We start from the raw sequence: 25,291 nt of genomic DNA, 5'->3' as shown, positions 1-25,291 counted from the left end.
AGAGGAGGGGCAGACACTGATCTCTTCTCTGTGGTGACCAGTGATAGGATCTGAGGGAATGTCATGAAACTGTGTCAGGGGAGGTTTAGGTTGGATATTAGAAAAAAGTTCTTCACCCAAAGGGTGGTTGAGCACTGGAACAGGCTCCCCCGGGAAATGGTCTCAGCACCAAGCCTGACAGAGTTCAAGCCATGTTTAGACTGCTCTCAGGCACATGGTGTGATTCTTGGGGCTGTCCTGTGCACAGCTAAGGTTTGGACTCAATGATCTTTGTGGTTCCCTTCCAACTCAGTATCTTCTGTGATTCTATGGATCTCTCCATCATATGTAAATAATTAGGTTTAAATAAGCAGTATCTTCAATGTTTTTTCACTTTATTTCTGTTTGTTTTACGTGCTTTATAGGTAATTTTTTGCTAATGCCCTCCTATTGTTTTCAGTTACTTGACATTTTGAGAAAGTTGAAGAGTAATTTTTGTCTATTAGTATTGTTTCAGATACTGATATAAGTGAATATGAATATAAAAAGATAATGTCTATAAATATTATCAATAAGTTTTATCAATTAATATTAATTATGTTAATTAACTGATATTAATGGTATTATTAATTATTTTAAATAGTTTCATGTAAAATTATATTATTAATCAATAAATATTGTTATTTAGATAACATAAACAAGTGAATATGTAAATTATATATTTGATTGTAAAATCTAGTACAGTTTTTGTTGTTTTGTTGTATATGGTTATCGCATGGTATATAATGGTCAACAAAAGTTATTATTAGGTCATAAGGACAAGTAGATGATGGTCAAGGGGTTGCTGCAGAAACTGACAGTGATGTTTAAAGTGTTCTTGCTTTAAACTGTATTTTTAAGGACCCAGTCCTCTCATCTCTTGGACCATAGGACAGATTATTCAGTTAATGTCAGAAGCAGTTCAATGTAGTTGGTGTGGTTTTGACTTTAAACACACTATATGCTTTCACAGAGTAGTTTGCACTGACAGAAGAGGAGTGTTACTTCTCTTGTGCGGAAGAAGGCTGTAGGAAGGAGATTGTTAGAGTGAAAAATAGACAGCCATAGAGGCTTTTGCAATTGTTTGACCAAAGGCACACTTCAGCCCCTTTTGCTTTAAAATAAAGTCTAGGTTCATACTTAAGTACAGCGACGTGTTTAGGTAATTGTATGTGTAAGTTTAGGTATCTATAAAACTATTTGCACTATTAAGATTGGATCCTGAGTTGAATATTTACAGACTGAAGTGACTTTTTCTGATCTAGATTAATTATTATGCTATTTCACTTCTAAGAGTATGATTTTTCATCAAAACCTGTGTCATTTTACAGATATGTTAAACTGGTAATAATGAGTAAGAGGAGATTAATTAAGTATCACTTCTGTCACAAACAAATATTATACCATATGTTTTTCACTAGTATTTCAATTCCTTCTTTTGCATTTATTGATTTTACATATTAACACAAAAGAAACATTAAATAAAAGGAGTATCTAATTGTATTAGTGTTGCCAATTTTATTTAGAATAGATGTTTTGCAACCATTTTAACCCCAAGCAAAGAAGCTTTTCTTTCTCCCTCCTAACTATATTCAATTGAAAAAAAAAAAGATTTTTTTTTAGCAAGTTATTTGATTCATTTTAAACCAACAATATGGAAGACAAGTTGCCAAGCTTAGCAGGTTTCTGAAAGTACTTTGTGGTTGAGTTGTATTTGTGAAAACAAAACTATTGAGACAATAACTATTATTATTCAATAATAATGAAATTATCTATTTTAGCTGTGAATTGTTCATTAAAGAAAAGATACTTTGCTGCTGCTAAATCTTATTTTGAGGCACACTGTTTTAATAATTCTTCCCAGGGATGTTTTTTGTTGAGATGTTATTAAGCCAGAGATGCAGTTTTGATAAGAGACAATTGTCTGTCTGTGCAGAGTTAGACTGTCAGCTTCCCCAGGTTGTGAGAGATACTGAAATCATGCTCAAGTGGGACTGTGTTTGAGCTCCGCTAAAGAAGGCTAGAAAAGATACTACATTCAAACTGAAAAACAAATTTGGGAAATATGAAGGGAAGAAAGAAGGGAGAACATAAATGGAAGGATTACTGATTTCAGTAAAAATTGCTGTAGGGAGTTTTCAGATCATCCTGAGGTGTGCTGCTCTGTGAAAGTACTAAGTACTTTATCATACCTATTCTACTTGTGATTTCTGTGACATTACATCATATAATCAGGGATACTGCTGATTTTTCTCTCATTATATTTCATAAAATCTGAAATCTCCAGCATAAAAACAATGCGTTCCTTAAACAGCAGATTTGTTTAGAAGTATGAATGCTTGTAGTTGTGGTCATTGGTCATTAACAGCAGGAAACGGCAATTCATTAGTGCTTCTTTGTTTTTGTTTTGGGGTTTTCTTGGTTGGGTTTTTATTGTTCCTGCTGTTGTTTTGGGTTTTTAGATTGATTGTGTCGTGCTTTAACCTCAGCTGGCAACTAAGCCCCACACAGCTGCTCGCTCACTCGCCCCTGGTGGATAGGGGAAAGAATTGGAAGAGTAAAGGTGAAAAAACTTGTGGGTTGAGATAAAGGCAGTTTGATAGGTAAAGCAAAAGCCATCTGCACAAGCAAAGAAAAACAAGGAATTAATTCACTGATTCCCATGGGCAGGCAGGTGTTCAGCCAAGGTTCAGGTGTTTTCTAGGAAAGTAGGACCCCATCACACAGAACAGTTACTGGGGATAACAAATATCATCACTCCGAACACACCTCCACTTCCTTCTTTCCTCAGATTTATATGCTGAGCATGAAACCATGTGATCTGGAATATCCTTGTGGTCCGTTGGAGTCAGCTGTCCCAGCTGTGTCCCCTCCCACCTTCTTATGCACCCTCAGCCTCCTCGCTGTGGTGCAGTGGGGTGAGAAGCAGAAAAGGCCTTGGCAATGTGTAAATGCCACTCAGCAATAACAAAAGCATCACTATATTATTAACCCTCTGTTCAGCACAAATCCCAAACACAGCCTTATACTAGCCACTATGAAGAAAATTAACCTTACTCCAGCCAAAATCAGCACAGTTTGCTTTTTCTCTGTATTGGTTTTAAATGGTGACCAAGAGCTACACTGATGAATTGTCTATACTTCTGTCATTTGTAGAATTGGTTAAACTCTTGTGAACACTCCCATGCATTGCTAATTTAGGTTGTAATTTGAAGCTGGGGAAAAAAAAAAGAGGTAGTTTAAGGTTAGACAGAACCTCTGTGAAATATTGTTAAACAGTTTCATATATTTAGATTGAAGTTTTAAATGAGTGTTCAAAATTCAGGAATCATTGTCCAGTTCTTATTTCTGATCGAGGTATTGTAGAAGTACTAATGTTTCAGCAGTTGGAGTTATCAGATAATGTTTTCCTCATATTCACTGCTCCCTGTAAGCCCCTATTCCACTATTCTGCTCACAGAACTGCTTTCATAACTTAGCTGACAATAGTGTGGATGATTTCAGGAGAGGAAGCTTGGTACAACACACTACTCTCCAGTAGTGATATTTGCTGTGCAAAGTTCAGAGAATCAGAAAATTACTGTTAAAAGTGGTTGAGATATTCCTCTGAAGATAGGAAGGGAGCAATTGTATTAAATGTCATATTTTCTGTTATTGCTTTTCTGAATATGACAGCACCATAAAATGCTGCCAACATTTGCATGGTACCCTATAATGTATCTAACAACTGGCCTTCATCTTCTCTTATAACAATACATGAATTAAGTATGTTTACAGTTGGCAGCAATCCATTTCAGTGCTGGGATATAGCACTGGAGTTGTGTGCTTCTCTCCAGCCCTTTCTCTTCTGCCCTTTAAAGAGCATGATGACATTCTCACAGTTTAAAAGGTATTATACAGAAGAAAATTTTAAGCTTTTGTCTTCTGACAGTTGAAGAGAATTAGTGACCATTTAAATATGTGCTTTGCCCAAATAAGTGATTTATATTTGAGTTTTCATGTCTTTTGTTAGTTTCAGTGAAAGTGAAGAAGAACATGCAAAATACAGAGAATCACATTTTTAAAAATTATTATTCAATTATATGCTTTAGAGTAAAAGCAAACATCCATCTTTGTTCCTCCTTTCCTACAGTGTTTCTCTAGTAATTCAAGCCAAAAAAAATAAACAAAGGAGTAGTAGGCAAAGTCTTAGATTTTTACATTGTTATTCTTGTACATTTAGTGTGGCACCATTGAGCTGCTGTTGGCTCAAATAGTGAGATTCATAGTTTATTTAGATATTTATACAACTTAATTAATATGCAAAAATTATGCTAAAATTTTCATCAAATACTGTGCAGTTACTGTAAAAAATTGGAATGCAATTATGGTGTTATGAATGATTAAAATGTTTGCCACATGAGGCATACCATGAAGAGGCTAGTATAATTTGTGACGAGAGAGCAGGTAAAGGTCCTCTGGAGACAGTGTCACACTCTCTGGACCAATCTGGATGACTTACACTACACACAAATAGGCAGCAAGCAGGATATGCTCCATTTAAAGGTAAAAAGCAGTAATTTAGTGACTGAGACACAAAGGAATTAACTAGAACTAGGGATAAACTAGGCTAACCACTAATATGCTTCATCACTCTTGATGAGACACTTGGGGATGAAAAAGGGTCAGCTGCTACTGCTCTTTGGAACCCGGTGATCTATGATGTTCCTGTATTGCCATGTTCCAGCTCTGTTTTTCCCCGTTGAATTTTTATACCTTTTATCACATCCATGTTTTTTTCTCTTGAATCCTCAAGCTGCTTGACAGTACTTTTCTTCTCTATTTTACCTCTGCAGTTTTACCTTTTACGTCTTGCATAGCTGTAGGCTGTGTAGTTTGTCACAGCTCTTTCTTGTTACCTAGTGGGTCTCTAAAAAGTCCTAGCCAATGTTATACACCTGCTTTGTGTCAATACTAGGGTGGAGTGGCAGAAAACTAAATCCCTCCAGAGAGAAATAGAGATCTTTTTATTTTAGGTGCTGATGTGCAGCTCAAACCTGAAGCGATCTTCATTCCATTAAGTCAATACTGGTGTTACTTTTGAATTAAGGAGGCCTAAAATTTCCTCTTCAGTCTATAGATGCTCAGTCCTGAGACTTTTAAGCAATTACTCTGCTTAACTACATTTTAAATCAATAATGGTGATTTTATTTTGATATTTATTTCATACATAATCCTGCTAGTTCAAAGATGATGTACATATATTTTTTTTAGATGTACATTCTGCTACTCATTCGACCAAGAAAAAAGATGACCTTTTGTCCCAAGAGCTAACCTGATTTTTAGAGGAAGGATTCCATAAATATTTTAAATTCTTCAGGAGTCAGAGGAAAGTAACATAGAAAAACTTAGGTTATAGTAAAAATTAATTGATACATTTATAAATGAAGGTTTGCAGTAGGGTTGACAAGGATGAAACACAAGACTTCTATTTTGCATATTTGCCTTCTGATTTCTGGAGTACTATAACAGATGAATGATAAGGTTGCCAAATGGATCACTTTTCCTTGTCTTTCATTTTCAACACTATACATCTCATTAATTGAGTGTTTCTTCAAAATTTCTTATCATACCCTTCCTTCTCAACTTTGAAACAGTACCAGGAACAGAAATAAGTGGTTGAAGAAGACAAATGATTGGGAAATTAACAACAGAGTTTATTAGGAGGATGAAAACTTTTCAGGCTCTCATCCAGCCATGACCTGCTTGTCACAGTGTAAAGTTATTCCTTCTAATGTGCTGACTCTAATGTGTATGCATGAGAAAAAAAAATAATTAAAAAAATACTTTAGCTCTACTTCTAGAATCTATCCAGAAATATTTTCCCCTAAGCTTCTAACAAACAGCTGCCAGGACTTCGTGAGTCCCTAAACATACAGTAGTGAGTACTCCTCATGAACACTGCATTAATAATGTACTTGGTCACCAGTTTCATCAAGGACTGATGCAAAGATATACAAAGAAGAAACAAGGGCTTTAGTGACATTGCTCTACTGTCTGCCAAAAAAAAAAAAAAGAAAAAAGAAAAAAAAAGAAAAAAAAAGAGAGGAAAAACATAAAAAATGTCTTTGTTATGCTTCATTTCCACGGCTTATTCAACTGAACAGTTGTGAAAGTGGAATATGCTGCTCGTTTCCCTTGTCTTTCCTTTTAATATGTTGATAACTTTGTTTGCAAGTCTGAGCTTTACCCCTCTGTTATAAACTCATGGCTGGACAAGCCCAGTCGCTAGACTTATACTTCAGATGCATATTTCTAAAAAGTTTAAAGTTATCATATCGACTTTTAAAACTCAATAAAACTCAATAGAAGTTATACCAGTATCCATGGTATCTGAATTTTCATCCATGAAAGAATGGTTAACTGAATGCAGGAAGAATTAGGACACAAGGAGGAAGTAAAAAGGTTATAAAGAAAATTATGTGGTCTTAATTGTCTGACCTGAACCAAATCAACTTTCATGTGTGTTTTGGAACAGAATAAATTGTGTATTAATAGCTTGTAAAAAACCCACAAACCCCATTGGATGGTGAAACTTTAAAGAGAACTAAAATTTACTTATTAGTGGCATATGTGATTCAGTAGGTGGTGCTCTTCCCTACTGGGATTCATATCATTTATGAATGGTTCATATCATTTATGAACCAAACATTGAGGCTGTGGTAGAAGACTGCCTCATACACTTTGACCCTAGAGATCTATGGTTATTTGGTTATTGTTGAGAACATGTCACAATAATAAGGACAGTAAACATTAAGATCATGTTTGAGATGAAGTTTCCCTGTTTTCCCTCTCCTTTTTCTCCTTCCTCTGAACTGTAAGTGTGGACTGGGCCTGAATATTCTTGTAGTTCTGTGGCCAAAAGCAGTATTCAGCATTTCTTACTGAAGTGACTATGTTGATATGTTTCCGTCTCATTTGCCCAGTAAGTTTCTTAATCATAATTAGTCATATTTCTTATATGTTCTTCATTGGAAGATCAGCCCTTCCATTGCTAACAGTTAACAAACACCCCTGCCCCTGTCCCATCACCCCCACCAGAAAAACAAACAAACAAACAAACAAAAAAGGTGTGGAAAACCAGAAACTGTCATAACTGTCCCAGGTATGGATAACAGACAGTCTCATGGGTATTTTCAAGTGGTAACTCCTTGTCCTTACCTTCTTTGCAATGTTTTACCAGTAATATCCCTCCAGCACACCATTCAGAACTCAGGAAGGTAGGACACTGCTGGAATCTCAGCTCTTCCTGTACCATTAATACATTAAAAGAAATTCCAGATTTAATTCCAGATACTGATCTATTAAATATTAATTCCATCAGTCCTTTCTCAGGCACCTCAACTTCTTGCTGTAATGCATAGGACACTATGGGCTGTTTCAAGTAGTTGGGGAAGATACATCAGAAGACAAATCACAGTGCAAAACTGCACATGAGAAATTTCTTCATTCCTGTTGATACTCTTTTGAGTGCTATCACAAAGCAGCCAGTGAGCTGTGCTTGGCTTCTGGAATCTAAAAGCAATGATATTGCACTTCCAACATACAATTTGGAGGTGCCAAACAGGTACCACTGAGTTGTCAGACCTTGTCTGACCTTACCAAGCTATGTATCAACATATAATATTGACTCAAGTTTTTCTGTGTCAAAGTGTAACTTTAAATAAAAATATATGGCAGTATTTGGTGAGTTAATAATATTCCATTCTCATGTCTTTTTCACTTCTACTTCAGAGTCTCTGCCATTGTGAAAAGAGAAGCTGCTTCTGTTTTTCAGCCATTAGAAGTGATCAAGATCTTACAGGCTTGTCTGTCAGTGTAATAAAACTTATACACATGAAACCATATTTCTGTAGGCCTATGAACATGAGCTTATATGGACATAATTACTATAGGAAGACTGAAATTTTTTTCTATGAATAATATGAGCCTATCTTAAAGTCTCATATAAATTTAGGTTGCTAAAGTACTTTAATATTAAATGAATCCTGATTGTTTACAGTGGTCATTATAAAAATGTGAACTCTTCCCAGAAAATCATTATAGATTCAATTTTTTTTTTTGGTAGGAAAATTCTGCTGGATTGTTGGCATCCATATGTCTGTTGGTGGTATTTGCTTTTTAGTAATTATTGCATGTTTCTACTTTTTATCATAAGTTCTTTTGTTTTGAATCTACTTAAGACATCATGTTTCCATTAATGTTTGTTTTAATTGAGACTAAATGTCTAAAAACATGGTAAAAGGTAAGTAGATCTTTAAGATTATTCTAAGCTCTTCTTTTGTATGATATATGATATTAATAATGCCCTACAGGAAAATAATCTAAGAACTTTATTATAATAGTGTGGCTCAGGAAGGAAGCATGACAGCTGTACATTACTGATAATTGAATTTACTGAGCTTCTTAGCACTATGCAGGTGAGTCTTTGAAACTGAAACTATTCAATTTAGATCATTTGGATTATAATTAAATCATTTCGCATTTACCACAGGAGATGTCGGAATTTTAATTAGACTTTTTTACAGAAAGGTAATAACATTTATCTTTGCATCTATCTGTCTATCTATCTATCTATCTATCTATATCTATATATATATTCTATTAATCTAAGTTTAATCTTAAAATAGATAAATATGGCAGCATTTTCTCTACGTAAATGTTACTAGTTATGCACTTCCTGGTTTTGAGATACAGATATTTTTCTTCAAAATGTTTTTATGTCCACAGTTTTAAGAGAGTAATACCAGATCATTTGCCTAACTGAATGGTACTTTGACTTGAACATTCTTGCAAGAGAGTGGAAGCTTCAGTATGTATTGTTAAAATTACAGGAAACTTGTGATTTTTTATTGCATTAGGTGATTGAAGTGAAGTTGGGATTGCAGTTGCTTTCACTGTTATTTTCTTATGCTCCTTTTGATCTCACTGAAATCCTCCATAAAGTTTTTATCCACTGTGTCTTATTCACTTAACAGTGAGGAAGAAATTGCCAATGTGTTAAAAAATCAATCTAGGTGATTTGTTAGTTGAACCAACACTGATAAAGTTTATATTCTGTTTTTTAAGTGTTCTTCCACACAGTTACGAAATTTATATAATCAGTTTCTTTTATTATAATATATTTTCAAAAATTTTATGTTTTCCCCCAAGTTTCAAGTATTATGTATTTAATAGCAATTATTTGAATGACTTTGTTTTGTTGTTATATTTAAGAAACATAGAATTTCTTTTTAGTTACAAGATGACTGCTAATTTAAGATCCTAGAATATGAGGTGCCTCACCAGTACAACAAGGACTTGTCTTTCCTCTTTCCATGGATTCAAGTTGTTCTTAATTTTTTTAAAATTCAGTTTGAAATGCAGGTGCCTATCAACCCTTTAAAAGAGGCAACAGATGGCTCAAGGCTGTAGGCATTATTGTGTAAAATTAAGAAATATTTTACCTTTAACAATAGTCTCTCTGAGTGGGTGGATATGAGAAAGAGCTAGTAATACAGCTACTTACACTGTTTCTGCACTGTGGATGAGGAGAAAATTTAAGTCTCCAGGGCTGTCAATCCAGCATGAAATTCAGATATTTTTAAAATTATTATTTTAGCTCTGTGAGTCATTCTGTGATACATAAGGATATGTGCAATAAATAGATAATGGGTTAGATGTAGCCAAAGTGTTTCAGTGTGACACTGGAGATGCACTTGTTATGCTTCTTTGTCTTTGTGTCATATTTTAGCAATATTTCTAGGTACGTAAAAGCAATGATTCAAGGTGAGGTAAATTCTGCTCATTATCTTCATATTAAAAAAAAAATCAAAGAAAATATAGCAAAAGTGTGTGACTGTAATTTCAGACACATAGATTCACGTCTCAATCTCTGATTCAGTTCCAGTCATCGTATCTGATCTCTCAAAACAAGTCCTGCAACAGAGCTGATAACACATAATGTTGTATGAAAACAGAAGAACTTGTGAAGATCTAAAATTCTCCATAATTCTAGTAGCAGTTTGTTTGCTGCACAAACAACAATTTTGATCATCATTGCTTTAGCCTTAATGAGCACAGATGCATTTAGTCATGCAGTTATTCAGCATTTCGATATCTAGCCATAATATTTGACTCAGTGTCAGCATCGATGCTGGAATTTAAAATGCTAAACACTGATCAGTGTGCTCAGTAGTGTGTGGAAAAGTTTGTTACCAATTGGTTGGTGTTTTTTTCCCCCAGTGGAATGTGTTAAAGAGCAATAAGGGAGAATAAACTATATTCAGGGCTTCTCTGTTTAAAACCAATTAAGACTATGATTTTGTAGTTGTAATACACTTTACTGACACTGGTTCCCTCTTCTACAAGACCACCATATCATGTGTTTCCTTTCTTTCAACTTGTCTTAAGAAACAAAACTCCCTGAATTTAGTTGACTGTAGATTAGAAAGGACAGTTGTCCCACTTCTCTCAGTGTACTACAGAACCCCCACAATTTTAATGTTCAGAAGTCTTCTGTTTTTATTAAGAAATGCATCATGGTATGCACATTTGATTTTATGACACTGTCCTTTACATTAAAAGTTTCCCGTGTCTTTCTACTTTTAACCAGCCAATATATTTACAGACTGTAATCATACCTTCTCTTAACCTTCATTTTTCTAGAGTAAATGAGCTAAGCATTTTCCAGTTGCTCTATAATCTATAAGATTGGATTCTGTTCTTTTGATGATGATCCTATTATCTTCTACAGCTTGAATTAATATTCCTTGCACATGGATTGTCATCTGCTGAAGCCCACATTAGGTTTTGTGCAGTTGCATTAAAAGAGGAATAATACTACCTGATGCATTATGGGGATGTTCTCTTGGTTATCCAAGAGAACATGCTACTATGTCTAGTAGCATTAAACTTTTCACCTTAGTCCTCCCATATTTAATGTAAATCATTTTTACTCAGTGAGTGAAAGACCTTGGATGTACAATTAAATGTCATCCTACTTATTTTCTCCATTTTCAGATAGTTCAGTGAAGACAGATAAAATAATCAGACTTTATATGCATGGAAAAAAACCCAGCTGTTTTCTTACTACAAATATCTGCCAGGTTAGGGATGGACAATGTACCTTCAGTCAAACTACATTGCATTGTACTACATTACATTGTATCTGCATCTTGGATAACTTTAATCTTATGATTTTTCTCTGAAAATTCGCAGAGCTGCAGCTCTTGGGAGCATTTGTCCCACTGTTTTTGGGTAACTTTAATATTTATTCATCTATAATCAAATATGTATATATATATATGTCTGTGGTAATAGATTTTATAAAAATTTTTTATCTTCCTTTTTCCTTTTTTTTTTTCTCTGAGACCTTGGCTTTTGCTATGTTCAAATCAGAAATCATAGTAATTATCATGAAAAAAAGTTATTGTTTTCCAGCTGAATCTACTTAAATTCCTAAAAAGTGTGAATTAAGAGGAGATAATAATCTTTCTTGGCATCAAAAGATAATGCTGCCTGTATGGATATCCAGACTGCACAGCCCAGCCGCTTCACCATTGAATATCCCTCCCATCTACATGCCTGATTAATGGACTCTATGCGAAGAAGCAACGTATAGTTAAAATTTTTATCCCCCTACAGGGCTGTCTTGCTTTCTATGGTTGTAAACACATCTCCACACAGTTTTTTTCAATACTCCAGTGATATAAGATCATGTCACTGCATTATTGGTTGACTGTTATAAAAAATAATAAAATTGGCTGCTTTCAGAATTGCTATGTTTTAACACAGTTCATAAAATTTCTAATGTCCTGCCAAGGTTAACTTTAAGGTTAATTCAAGTTTGCTTACACAGGAAAAAGTGTATCTTTGATTTTTATTCCATCTAGACTCTGGATGTATTTGTAATACTTTCTCATTTTTGTTTCTTTGCATCCATCTCAGATAGTGATTTATTCTTCTTTTGTTTTCCTTCTTATGCAGTGTATGCAGTTAGAAAAGTCATGTGCTACTGGCATATCAGTGATTATATAATACTCATGGGACCTTACAATATTTGCAAGTACAAATTTTGACCATAAAACCACTGTGGATTTGCTGACTTCTTCTGAATTTAATTAAGAGAGCAGGAAGGGTGACTATTATTACAATAAGCTATTATAGCATTTTACGAAGTAGAAGTATTTTTCTGATGAATGGAGTATTTTCATATTATCTGTGGACAGAAGGTCAAAGAAACTACTGTGATCAGAAGTGACATACCATCCTTATCTCTGGCCATCTGGACATGTATGTGACTAATGGGGGGTGATCATATAAAGCAGCAAACAGGTGATAGGGAGATGATTTTTTATCGTAACTCTCTCTCTTATCTCTCTATCCACTTAGTTGCAAAAGTTGAATCTCAGATTGTCAACAAAGCCATTATTCCACCCATTGGTCAGTGTGTGTTCATTTGCTGCTGACTGCTGCAGGGATTGATGCACTGTATGCCGATATTTTTCTCAGCTTCATTTTTCCAAGGGTAGTTATATGTAATCCTCAAAGATTCACAGAATATTCTGAGTTGGAAGGGACCCACAAGGATCATCAATTCCAACTGTTAGTGACCCATAAGGGACCCACAAGAATCATCAAGTCCAGCCATTAGTAAATGGCCCTCACAGGCATCAAATCCACAACCTTGGCATTGCTAGCAGTAGGCTCTAACCAACTGAGCTAATCTCAGGGTCATACTCATATTGTGGTTTAACTCCAGCCAGCAACCAAGTACCATAAAGCTGGTCACTCAGTCACCCACCACTCCATGGTGGCATGGGAAAGAGAATCACAACAGAGAGGGTTGAGATAAAGAGACAGTTTAATAGATAGAGCAAAAGCCATGCATGCAAGTAAACCAAAATAAGGAATTAATTCACTTCTCTGGATTTTATCGTGCATACAGGTTACTTGGGAAGACAAATGCCCTCACTCTGATTGTGTTTCTCCCTTGCCTCTTCCTTCTTCTACCCCCAGATTTATATACTGAGCATGATGCCATATGGTATGGAATGTCCCTTTGGTCAGTTGAGGTCAGCTGTCCTGGCTGTGTCCTCTCCCAGCCTCCTTGCTGCTGGAGTGGGGTGGGGTGAGGAGCAGAAAAGCCCTTGATTTTGTGTAAGTGCTGCTCAGCAGTAATGAAAACATCTTTGTGTTATCAACACCGTTTCCAGAAAAAATGCAAATACAGCCCCTTCATAGCTGCTGTGAAAACTCTATCCCAGCCGAAACTATCACACCTCAGTTCATCTGTGTCACAATAACAGGTCATAACTTATGATTATTAGGTGAAAAATTACTTAAATAATAATTCACACATGGGGGAAATCAAGGACAAAGAAATGATGAAAATTTATATTTCTTCTGTATGAAACTATTGTAGTGGTTGTTATGGTTTGTGTGCTAATTTTTGCTTTATTTCTATTGGTCTGGTAACTTTATTTTTTCTTTTTAATTTTTTAAAAGAGGTCATATGTGTGTTTTCACACACTTGGGGGGGAGGTTCTGTTCATAGATGGATCTAGGAAGAGATGGAAGAAAAAGTAAATCAGTAGGTTCTCAGGAAAAAAGCCAAGCTTTTGTCTCCCAGTTACCTTAATATGTAGCCTACAGGGATGCCTTATTGCTGAAATATATAACTGCTACTAAAAAACATCTTGGGTCTTTCACCAAAAATGTTTGCTGTTATTTTATGATGTGAAAAATGTCTTTTAATTGAAATTAGTCTCTGGAGGGTGAAATGACCTATGGCAGTATTTGGAAGAAGTACCTTGATATGGCACTCTGAACCGCATATAATGAAATAAATCAAACCATACTGAATATAAACAGAACCACATGGCAACTTTCTGTATATTGCTGGCTGTGAAAGGCCCATATAGAAGATATGTTGGCTCTATCCAGTTAGAGATCTCTGTTTGGATCAAAAGTTTTTGAGGACACTGAGGTTTAGACTGATGTTTACTTGATGTATACTATTTTTTCAGGTGTTTTTCTCTTTGCTTGCTTATTTCATTCTTGATTTCAGTCATATTTAAGTTATAATGATGGCATGATTTCTTTTGACTCTCTGAGGGGTAGGAACCTGTTATATTCATAAATTGCAGAATGTGTATCAGCTTATCTTTAATTCTGAGCAAACACGAAGGGAAGGATAGTACGACGCTTTTTACAATATTATCCTACTATGAGGCTCAAATTATGTTTCTAAGACATTTGTAAAATATAATAGCAATTCCATAGACTCAGGTTAGTCTGATTGTAGGATGTTATTTATTTCAATAGTATTTATCCATATCCATATATTAATGAGAATAGTATGATTCTTTTTTTATATGAATTAGGTATGGACTAAGGTTTTAAGATGTCTATGAATTCTAAGTGTATAAGAATAAATTCCATGACTTAAATTGTTCAATTGCTAATGAATAAATATTAAGTTTATTTTTTAAAACAGCATAAATATGAAATCTTTCTGGTTTAATGACCTTTACTTTTCTGATTAAAGCTAAATATTGTCCTGTCTTGATAAATTAAATCATTGGAATTTGCAGATCACAGTGTGGAAAATAGTTTCATTTTCTGCACATGTAAATAGTAATTATAGTAAGTCTATTCACTGTGTGCAGAAGTTACTTTCTCTTTCTGTGGTAAGGGAATTCTATATCGACCTTCTTAAGTGAATAGCATCTGTCACAGGGTATATTAAGATAACTTAAGTCCAGACATAAATCTGTACTGAAACCCTGTAATGACTCATAGCTTCAGTTCTTTCAGTGTAAGCCCCAGTGTAGACATTTATGTTCCAGAATGTGTCATATCTTGATTTAGTTTAAGCCAGCTAAAAATGACTTAGATCAGTATAATGCAATGTTAAAGTTAGGAATGTTTACGGAAAGGCTTAAATATATGAGTAGTCTTTACATTGAAATTTTGTGCCAAAAAAAGCTTTACAACCAGTAAAAATTTCTGCTGCACTGTCCTGTTTCCCAGTCTATCTCAAAGCTATCACATCTCAAGCTGTTTCTGTTACATTTATGAGGTGAAGGGACAGATTTGAACATGAAGCGAGAAGGGTTTCCTCTCAGGAAACCTTTTGTGCCTGAGAGAAGGCACATTGAATCAGCTGACGGTGCTCCTTCCCACTTTTTTTGGACCATGCCACTTCCCTTACAAGGATGAGGGTGAGGTGTTCCTGCTGCTGATGTCTTTTGGAAGCAAATGCATCTGGAAGCAAATACATCCTGGGCATCCCATAATTAAATAAAACTATTTTCATTTTGCTTTGCAATACACATAATCTTTTACACCTGTGTGAGACAGGTATGAAACATTCCTATTCTGATTTGCTTGCAGCGTGCACTTTTGTAGTGTTCATCCTGGACAGGTGTTACTGATTCCATCAAAAGCCAGACAGTAAAGAATGAGTTGCAAAAGGGTGGCTCATGGCAGGGAAAGTTATTTACCATTGTGTTGACAGTATTTTTTCTTTTTTTAGGACTGGAGAAGTAGTGAAGATTTTATAGAGAAGGGAAATGAAATTATCATTAAGAATGGAGAAATACACCCTCAAAATAAATCAGGTAGTTGAAAGCAATAACAGAATAAGAAAACATCTTTTTAAAAAGTGCTTTAAGTGTGGCCTATAGCCCACGCAGTGGTAAAGAAATAGTTTATCAATCTCTCTTTAATTAATCAATCCATTTTACATGGCTGGAAACACTGTACAGTAGTTCATTCATTAAAAGCATTTTTTATGTGTGATACGTGAATGTTGTTTAAGAATGAAAACAATAATCTTAATTTAAAGCATTTTTTAAAATTCTATAGTTGAATGCTGAGTCAATTTACTTCACTGCGGGTACTAGAAGTCCCTTTCAGAATTGGAATACAGGAAACATTTTAATCTGTTTTTTTTCCCCAGGTGATAAGTAAGAGAAATAGGTGTGCCTGTTTTATGCCACATCCTGTAACTATGACTACACCAAAAAATTGCATGATTTTTTGGCTTAGTAAGAAAAATCGAGTTCCGTAAAATCTCAAGTGTAAATCCAACCAAAGACTCCTACAATGTGGTACTTTGATCTAATCTATCCTCATAAAACTATCTATCATCATAAAACAAGAAAATTCTTCTGAATGAGGTATTGAAAATTTACATAATTTAGGAAATTCTGGATAACTATATGAGCTTGCAGAATACATTTTTTTTCATAACATTATACAAGAGCAAAGCAAATCCTTATAATTCAATCTCAGTCACCACTCATCAGGATAGGATAATACAATGGATTTTTTCCTAATTTTTCACATTTGTAATGCGAAATAATTTGACCTTGATATTCCTGTGAGGGATGAGAAGGATTGTGAAAATAAGGTCTTATTTAAATACAACATGGCAACAGATGAGAGAATTTGTCCTTTCCCAACCATGTAGTCTTTGCTGTGGAAACAGAGAAATCACATCAGACTGAGAAATAGTATTTTTTAAGGAGAAAATGCAATGTAGTGATACGTGCACTGTCAAACTAACAGAAAGCAGAACCCAATCTGAATTTGAAATTAAAGGGTCAAAAAATGCATTTAAAGTTTTGAGACACCAACAGGTTTTTGAAATACAATAGCATGTGGTGTTTTAACAAGAAAATATTGTGCTGCTAGTAGAAGAAAGATCAGTCTTTTCTTCAGTGGCCATTGTATTGTAGGAATGTGTTCAGGAAATAGGATTCTGAGATGTTAGGGTCAGTATGAGAAACAAACAAACTAATGCTCACTTTAGCACATCTGTAAAACATTATAGATGTCTTTGAAACATTGCAATAGATGGCCTCACAGGTCCCTTCCAACCTCAGAGATTCTGTTAGTGATTCCCAAATACAGAGCAAGAATATTTCAATAATTACTTGTATGTGTAATTGTATTTATACTCCAGGCAGTTCTTCAATTGCAATTATTATGTAATACTTGTTTAACTGTAAAAAGGTTATTGATAACTGTTGTTATTACTTTTATTATGAAAATGTCAGTATCAGGTTGTTATTACTATTATATACATTTTATAAAATGTTCTATCTATTGCTTACAGATAAAAATATAAAGTCTATGATGAATTACTGTTGCCACTTTAGAGATAGAAACACAGGCCAAAAGAGAAAATGCTTATGTTCAATGCTTTTTTAAGCATAATGCCTATTACCACCCTTGATGACTCATTTCAAATATATGGCTGAATTAGAAACTGAATCTCAGTAGTCAGAATTCCTTTGTTATCAGTATCTCTTCTGTCATCCATTTCCCTGAATTGTGTTTGAAAGCAGAAGAGGAACTCAATGGTGATAGTTACCACTGTACACAGTGCATATGTGGGTATGAACTCTGGGTTGTTGAAATACCTCAACTAACTACTGGTAAAGCTGTATTATTATTAGGTGCTAATTGATTCCGTGATATATTCAAAAAGGCAGGACAGATTAAGAAAGTTTTTCATTGAAGAAATACCTTAACACTTTAATACAAAGTGGCAGTTATTTCTGTAATTACTGAATGATATTCACTGTCTTGTACAAAGGAGAAAAGTATGTGATCTAGTTTGCAGACTGGAATGCCGTCTGATCCATTCGTCTACTGCTGCCAGTGGTAGTTCATGTCATCCTTGTGAAGGATAAACTATTGATGGCAGCCAAAACATCTGAGGTTCATTCAAAATTCAGTAATTTATAATTTGTAATAGTAATTTATAAAATGAAATGTACCTTCTGTTCTCCTTTGACAGAGTGGCTCTCATAGTTTTAATGGTACAATTAGGCCAAATTCTGGTCTTCATGCAACACAGGAGGAAAATCACTTTCTACAGGGAAGTTTTCAAATGATCCTGGTGATTAAGTTTCAGAAGAGCTGTAGCCTTTTTAGCTTTCCTTTATATAATAGTAAATTAAGCTGTGGTATAATCTGTGACTGTGAATGTGTCTGATGCATTTTTCTCTCGTGTGTCTATTTTTGTCCCCTGATTATTCTCATTTGTTATGGAAGATGAATAATATATCAGTGGTGTAGGTGTATGTATAAAGCTTTTTTTTCCTGTTTTAAAAAATAACACTTTTTTACTTTTATATTCTATTTCCTATAAATTGTATTAATATATTTTTCTGTAAGATTCAGTATGTTTCTATTTCTATTTTTATATTCCATAAATTTGAGGAAGAATATATTTTTAACAGCTGTGCCCAAATGGAAATTCTGATGGTAAGAAACTATTAGACCCCTCTAGTTAAGTTTTAAATAATTGTTTATTGCTTTTCTAGATACTGAAGATAATCTCTCTTCTATATGTAGAAAGCAGTCAGCAGAGACAAGAAGATGACAATAGAGTAATTTAATTACAGTTAATTAATAAATCCACTGGGTCACAAAAAGCTAATGAAAGCAAGAGATAATGTATCCTTGGGATAGGAAATCGCTGTTTGGGGAAAACAAGATGGAAGTGATCAAAATATTCCTTTCATTTCCATACTGCCTATTAACTAGATAAATCTTTTTCAGTAATTCAGAATTATTATATATGTAACTGATGAGATATGATACACAAGAGAAACTACAAATATTACAATATCTCAAATTCAGCTCAGTATTACTTATAATGTAACGTTACCACACTTTTTTCCCTGAGTTTTCCTTCACACATTACTTTCAAACATAGAAATGAGCCTTTTGGAATTCAAGTGACTTCATATTTTCTGTGCACCTATTTGGTGTTTGGCATGAACTTGTCAGATACCATACATCCGTGATCTGTTGATTAATTAGGGATCACCGTATTTACTACCAGATGTTTTTCAATTCAAAAGAGAAATTACATGCCCAGGTATTTGAACAGCTACATCATGTGCAAAACTAGCATGGTACACACCTGCCCTAGAATTTTGGTGTTCTTCAGTGGAATAATATGAAGTAGTTCCAGATGAAAAAAATGTATAAGTAGCCAATAATGTCTGTCACACATATATAAAACTGCAATGAAAGCAGACAGGTGAAAAGCTTATCCTAAGAGATAAAAAAGCCCCATACTGTTCCAATATACAGTTAGTAGGGAAGATTTATGTTTGTCGTGGTAGTACTTGGCATTTAATTCATGTCAGGAGGTAGCTCTACTGTGACAGACAGTTTGTGAGCAAAGAATACCCAAGTTCCCAGGTGCTCCCTAGCATTGTACATTTGGCATTGCTGAATGTATAGTTCCTGCCAAATGCTATAAAATGCTATAAACATTGAAAAAAACGCAAACAACAAAATAACCAGCTGCATTTCAGTGTATGCAGTTCAGAAAAGGATGCCGACTTTTCTTTGCCATTGAGTTATGGTGTGAATTGGTGAATATTTTGTCCAGTAAATGGAATAATGGCCGTAACACAGATTACCCACTGTGTGGTGTCTCAAGAACAAGTTTCACATTATTATTAAAGTTATTGTTGATTAAGATAAAGAGAACAGAATACAATCTCTAGTCAAAACCAGGAGAATTCTTTCCTTTTCTATGTTTATAGTTTGTATGTTTTCAATGGTCTGCCTAAGAAATTTTAACTGCTTATACTTTAGAGGTTATTTCATTATTAATTGTGAGATTTCTCAGTATGTTCATTCTAAAGTACATGATAATCTCATGGTCTGTCAGTGTTAGACACACCACACCATGAAATGTTATTTTTTTTCCCCTCAACACAAATAGGTTGCCAGAAAAAAGGAATGTGAAATGGAGACTGTTAATATGGACATATCCTAAGATACAGCATACCATTTGAGAAAGTAAATACACTACACTTTGGCATGAAGGAAAATTAACTCTACCATGAATTAGTGAAAACAGGTAAACTGAAAATTACTTTCCTTCCAGTCTTTCATTCATTACTATTGTGTGTCTACTAAGGTGTGCTATTACCTTCTTTCAAAACTTTATTCTTGGCTATTCATGTATAACATTTTTTATATTCACATATGGTTGTATGAGAAAAAAGTGTTTAAATGTATGATTGGTGAACAATATTTAGGACAGATCTCAAACTGACTTTTAAGATGGTAACTGTAGGCTCTCTATAGACAGCAGAAGCAAATAGGGTATGAATTTCTTGTGACTCATCTATGTCAGTCTTGTAGTCATGTTTCTTTGTGCTTAAAGCATAAAGCAAAGCTAAGTATTATTAATTAATAGTTTAAAAAGTCTGCATGCAGTCCAAGGCATGTGGGATGCAGCAACCGTAAAGCCTTTTATTCTTGATGTGAGCACAGTCTTGTATTTTTATTTGTACAGAGGAATACTGAATCACAAGAGAAATTTAGGGTATAGAAGACTTTTCAGTCTGATTTTTCACTGTGTTGCATTTTTTGTACAGTTATAGTTGCGAAAAAAGAATTCTAATGGTTATGAGCACTAGAATGGGAATTTTATATTTTCAATTTTCATATAATTAAATAGATTTTGAAACTTTTTGGTGGTGAAGGAACAGTTTTGATTTTTTTTTCTTGTATTAGCATTTTCTGAGACTTTTTCCTACAGGTAAGTATGCTATTAGGTGAGAATTATTTTGAGTTGTGAGTTTTATAACCATCTAGGTCTTAAAGAAAGCTTTTGAGATGAAAAAACCCTGACAAAATTAGAAATAATGACATTATAAGAATATCAGGACTATTTTTTCTGTTATCTTTTCTCCCCCTCCAAAAAAACAGTCTTTATAAATCAAGGAAGAATATTATTTTCTTCTAAAGAATAATTTGTTTTCTTTTTGGTATTTCAAATGTATAGAAAATCATTTTACTGAAGAGCAGTTTTTAGTATGCCTTATAGTAGAAGGTTACTATATTCTTTGATAGCACTATTAGAAATTTATGGGCAATGATGAATGTCATGTTTTGAAAACCGCTAAGGGGTGTTTTGTGAAAGTTTTTGGTGTGTTGATGCAATATAATTGGAGAACTTGCAGTAATGGTGATTAACTAATTTTGAATACATTTGCATTAGTTGGTATTAATTGAGAGGCAAACTGAAGATAGATAGAAATTCTAAATTTTCTAAGTATCATAAATGTGAAAATGTGATGGATGTAGACCTGCCTGAATTGATAGTTAGTCTTTATTTCTCTTCCTCATAGAAAAAAAAAAAGAGTAAAAACTAACTTTGTACTATAGGTATTTATTCTGTTACTGCCACTTGTCTTTGAGAATTCCTATCTCCAATCTGTGTACCACCTGTAGGGTGGAATTCTGCTCATTTATTTATATATGTCTCAGAGCTTCAGGGTTTTGGAGTTTTTGGCATACTATTGGCTGAATGGTAATATCAGGAAGTTTTTTGGTTAATATGTAATATTCCTCAAACCATATGTCTAGGTACAGATAGTACCACTGTCAGTCTTATAGTTACAGAAATATTTTTTAAATACATTTTGGAATTACTTTTTTTATTGCAGAAGAGAATTTTTGTGTATGAAAAAATTTCATTCCATAAATGTCTGCTTGAAATGGATGTTTTTCATAATGCTTGAGGAAGCACAAATGGCATATATGGTGTTTATATTATCTAACTACTCATACTATTATCTTCTGAATAAAATTAGAAATTCACGGGCTTGTGTATTCAGTTTGCATGGCAAGGGTTTGGTAGTGGGAGGGCTACAAGGGTGGCTTCTGTGAGAAGCTGCCAGAAGCTTCCCCCATGTCTGATGGAGTCAATGCCAGCTGGCTCCAAGATGGACCCACCACTGACCCCTCAGTGATAGTGGCAGCGCTGCTGCCTGCACAACAGCAGCAGCAGTGAGAAGAGGGAAGTGGGAGTGTATGAAGGAAACAGCTCTGCACACCACAAGGTCAGGAAAGAAGGAGACGGATGAGGTGCTCTGGGCAGCCCATGGTGCAGCCATGTTGAGGCTGGCTGTACCTCTGCAGCCCACAGTGAAGCAGAGATCCACCTGCCCAGCTGAGGACAGAAAGGTTTAGGGGCATCTGGCATCAAGCCAGCATCAACCCTCCACAGCTTGTCATGATAATGCAAGCATGTATTACAGCAGTTAACCTTTTCTTTTCCTCTTCAGCTCAAATGGTAGGTTTGCAGGTTTTTCAGGATCAACAAGACCTCATTATCTAATATTGGACGTGAATTGGACAAACCTATAGCATTTAAAGTACTGTGTACTAAATACACTTGTTATGATGTTGCCATTTTTTCATGGGTAGCTTGGCTTTAAACAATATCATAGTATTTAAACACATTTTGTTGTAATGGACAGAGAAATTGGAGTTTGTGACAGACTTTAATGCAAAAAAAATTTCAGGTGCATTACAAGTAATTTAGCAACAATCCCTTCATAAAAGCCTTAACAGCAAAAAGTAACTTTATCTTCCTCAACTGGTGTAGCTTAAGCAAATGCAAGGTTGAAGACTCGAAAATTTTCACATCTTTTGAACAGGAAGGGACTTGTATAAAATGCAACTCCCTTCTGAAAGAGCTGACCCATGTAAAATTTATTTACAACAGAGCAAATCTTTTCAAATACGTCTCAGAAAATCCTTAGACTGAGCTATTCCTTCCATCACTTGAGACAAATAGATGTGCTTTAGTCATTTTGCTATTGCAAGTCAAATTCTGCATTGCATCTCAAAGTTTAGGCAACCAACCTTTTTTGAGGAAAGAGAAGACAAACATTCCAAATAATAGCTGTTATAAACCAACAACAGGTGATATATCAATAGCATTTATTTTCAAAATGTTATATTCACCTTGGGCAATGAATTGGACCTACTGAACCTTTGTCCTCTCACAATTTGTCATCTGCATCAGCAAAAATTCCTTGGAGCTTTTCCCAAGGACCAGGATGAGAACCAATGCACTGTGAGAAAAGCATATACTATGCTTGCAGGTTCTCCAGGCTTTAAGTACAAAACCACAATTGAAAGTAATGGCACAATACTTTGTGACTTTGTAATCCAGATTGTATGGTCCTCAAAATCCACTACTATAAAATAATGAAAAATATTGTCAATATATAGGCTTTAATGTGCTCCAGAAGGAAAAGATTGACGATGTAATATGCTGAAAGTTGCTTGAAAAATCTATGAAAATGGTAGCCTTGAAGTCAGAAATCCATTTATCCCGAACTTCTTGGAAAACTGTCATTCCTGCATAAGGTTTTCTAACTGACCAATGAAATTTCAAAGCAACAGGTGTTTTAGTAACAGCTTTCATTCTTAGGTGAGAAATGTTGAAAACTTCAATATTAGTGGTTACTGATACTCTTTAACTTCTCGTACTAGATGCAGAGAGAGATTAATTACTGTGAGACTAACAGGGGAGGGCAAAAAAAGCAAAGAACAGAAGTCCAAATGACAAAAGCAAAAAAATAGAAAATATATTTTTAAATATTTGAAACCCTTTTGGATTTAGAAGTTTTTATGTGACCTTGTGTGACATTCAGGAGGAGCAGTTGTTACTCCAGAATGACGAAGAACTGTCTGAAAGTGCTCAGAGTTAGTCCTCAAGGAACTGACCTGCCGTAAACAGGTAAAGGTATTTTGGAAGATAATATAAACTCTTGCAGCTAGTAGCTAATAACAACTGCTTCTTACTGTTCATCTGCAGAAAGATGGATCTGCTTTGTACTTGGGGACTAGTTCACTGCTTTTACTGGCACATTTCACTTCATCTCATTTTAAATTAAAAATGAGGCTACAATAATTGTGGTTAAAAGATGACAGAAATTCCTCTCAGTATGTAAAATTATGTTGGATTAAAGGATGTCTTATAAATACTAAAATGAATTATTTTGGAAGAAAATAGTTAAGGTGACACATCTATTGTAAACGTCAGTATTTTTCAACCATCTTCTTTTCTTTATGTCCTATTTTTAATGTAGGCACAGAGTACATTTCCACAAGTAAAAATTTGAGCACAATTCCAATTGAAATACATAAGAATAATTTTTCTCATTTCCCACAGTGTCTGAAATATTTAGCATAAATCTGTGAGTATTGTGTCTTCCCTAAAGCATAGGAAGTTTATGGACAACTCTACTTCTAATTAAAGGGTGCACTGTATGGCCTGGATTATACTGTGAACTATATTGCCTATATTGCCTAAGCAAACAAATTTGTGACTCAAATGACTGTTTCTCTTCACCCTTCCTGCTACCACCGCTGGTAGTTTCCATGTGGAGCTACATCATTATGTTGCTGATCAAACATTGCACCGAAAATCTCCGACAGTTTTAAATTCCCTATAGAAGGATATGTCACTGTTATTATGGAAGAATCCTCTCAAGCCTGCTCTTACTAGGAAACAAATAACATTGCTTAGGAAAATGATCAGTACTGAAAAAGCTATTGAATATGAGTCAGAACTTGTACAGTTCTTAATAATAATTTCTTTAATTTACAACTCTCTCCCCACAGTTTCAAAAAAAAAATCAAAAAACTTAATCATGTGATTCAACATAGATATGATACCAGGCACCCTCTTAGAATGTAACACATCAAGTAACAAAATTATTTTATGACTACTGTTTCTCTTATCCATCTGCATATAGATGTTTTGCCATTCAAGATCCCTAATAAATCAGTTGAAATGGATAACTTCTTTCTCTTTCGCATATGATCTCTTCTTTCTTTTTTTTTTTTTTTTACCTACAAAGCTTCATATATTAGTGCCATGGTCTAGTAACCGTGGCAGTAGTAGATCAAGGCTTGGACTTGATGATCTCAGAAGCCTTTTCCAACCTGGTTGATTCTATGATTCTATGATTATGGGATACCAAAACTTGGAGATTCAGGACTGAATATTTCCCACATCTTGGGACAGAGGCTGAGGCTCCGTCTCCATTTCTTACTGAAACAAAAATAATGAATATGAGACACTGCAGGGGCTTCTGAGACATTCGTATAGACTGTGAGGAATTAATGAGCAAAGTGGAGAGCATAAATGAAGATCAAAGTTTCATGGTTAAGTGGATTATCATAGGAACATCACACAAAATGGTATATAATCAAATGAGTAGTTGCAAGGCTAGAAAGGTCTCTAAAAAGTATTATCTCTTACTGTCTTGATTCACATATCTGGCTAAATGTGTGATTTAATGAAAATTAAGCACTCTTAAATTACTGATACGATCAAGTCTCTGTATTTTATATATTATTGTGTGTTTAACTGCATGTTAGAAGTCCACATTTAATTAAA

At 34.5% G+C, this 25,291-nt stretch overlaps 1 protein-coding gene across 12 annotated transcripts in view; it reads left to right on the top strand.

The window, feature by feature from the left end:
- Positions 1-25,291, top strand: part of LRRC4C (leucine rich repeat containing 4C) — a 487,665-nt gene that overhangs the window by 261,061 nt on the left and 201,313 nt on the right. For 7 of the 12 annotated variants that reach the window (XR_010431243.1, XM_064657787.1, XM_064657785.1 and 4 more), the window contains one exon: positions 19,802-19,939. The exons of 4 other annotated variants lie outside the window; for them this stretch is intronic. The gene's annotated coding sequence lies outside the window, so the exon portion shown is untranslated. Of the gene's footprint in view, positions 1-15,577; positions 15,663-19,801; positions 19,940-25,291 lie in introns of all 12 variants that reach the window. One more of the 12 variants, XM_064657782.1, reaches the window with a different exon arrangement.

This window comes from Pseudopipra pipra, chromosome 6 (genome assembly GCF_036250125.1).
Source record: "Pseudopipra pipra isolate bDixPip1 chromosome 6, bDixPip1.hap1, whole genome shotgun sequence".
Taxonomy (NCBI): domain Eukaryota; kingdom Metazoa; phylum Chordata; class Aves; order Passeriformes; family Pipridae; genus Pseudopipra; species Pseudopipra pipra.
The sequence above is the reverse complement of the archived record's forward strand: the minus strand, read 5'-3'. Positions and strand labels throughout refer to the sequence as shown.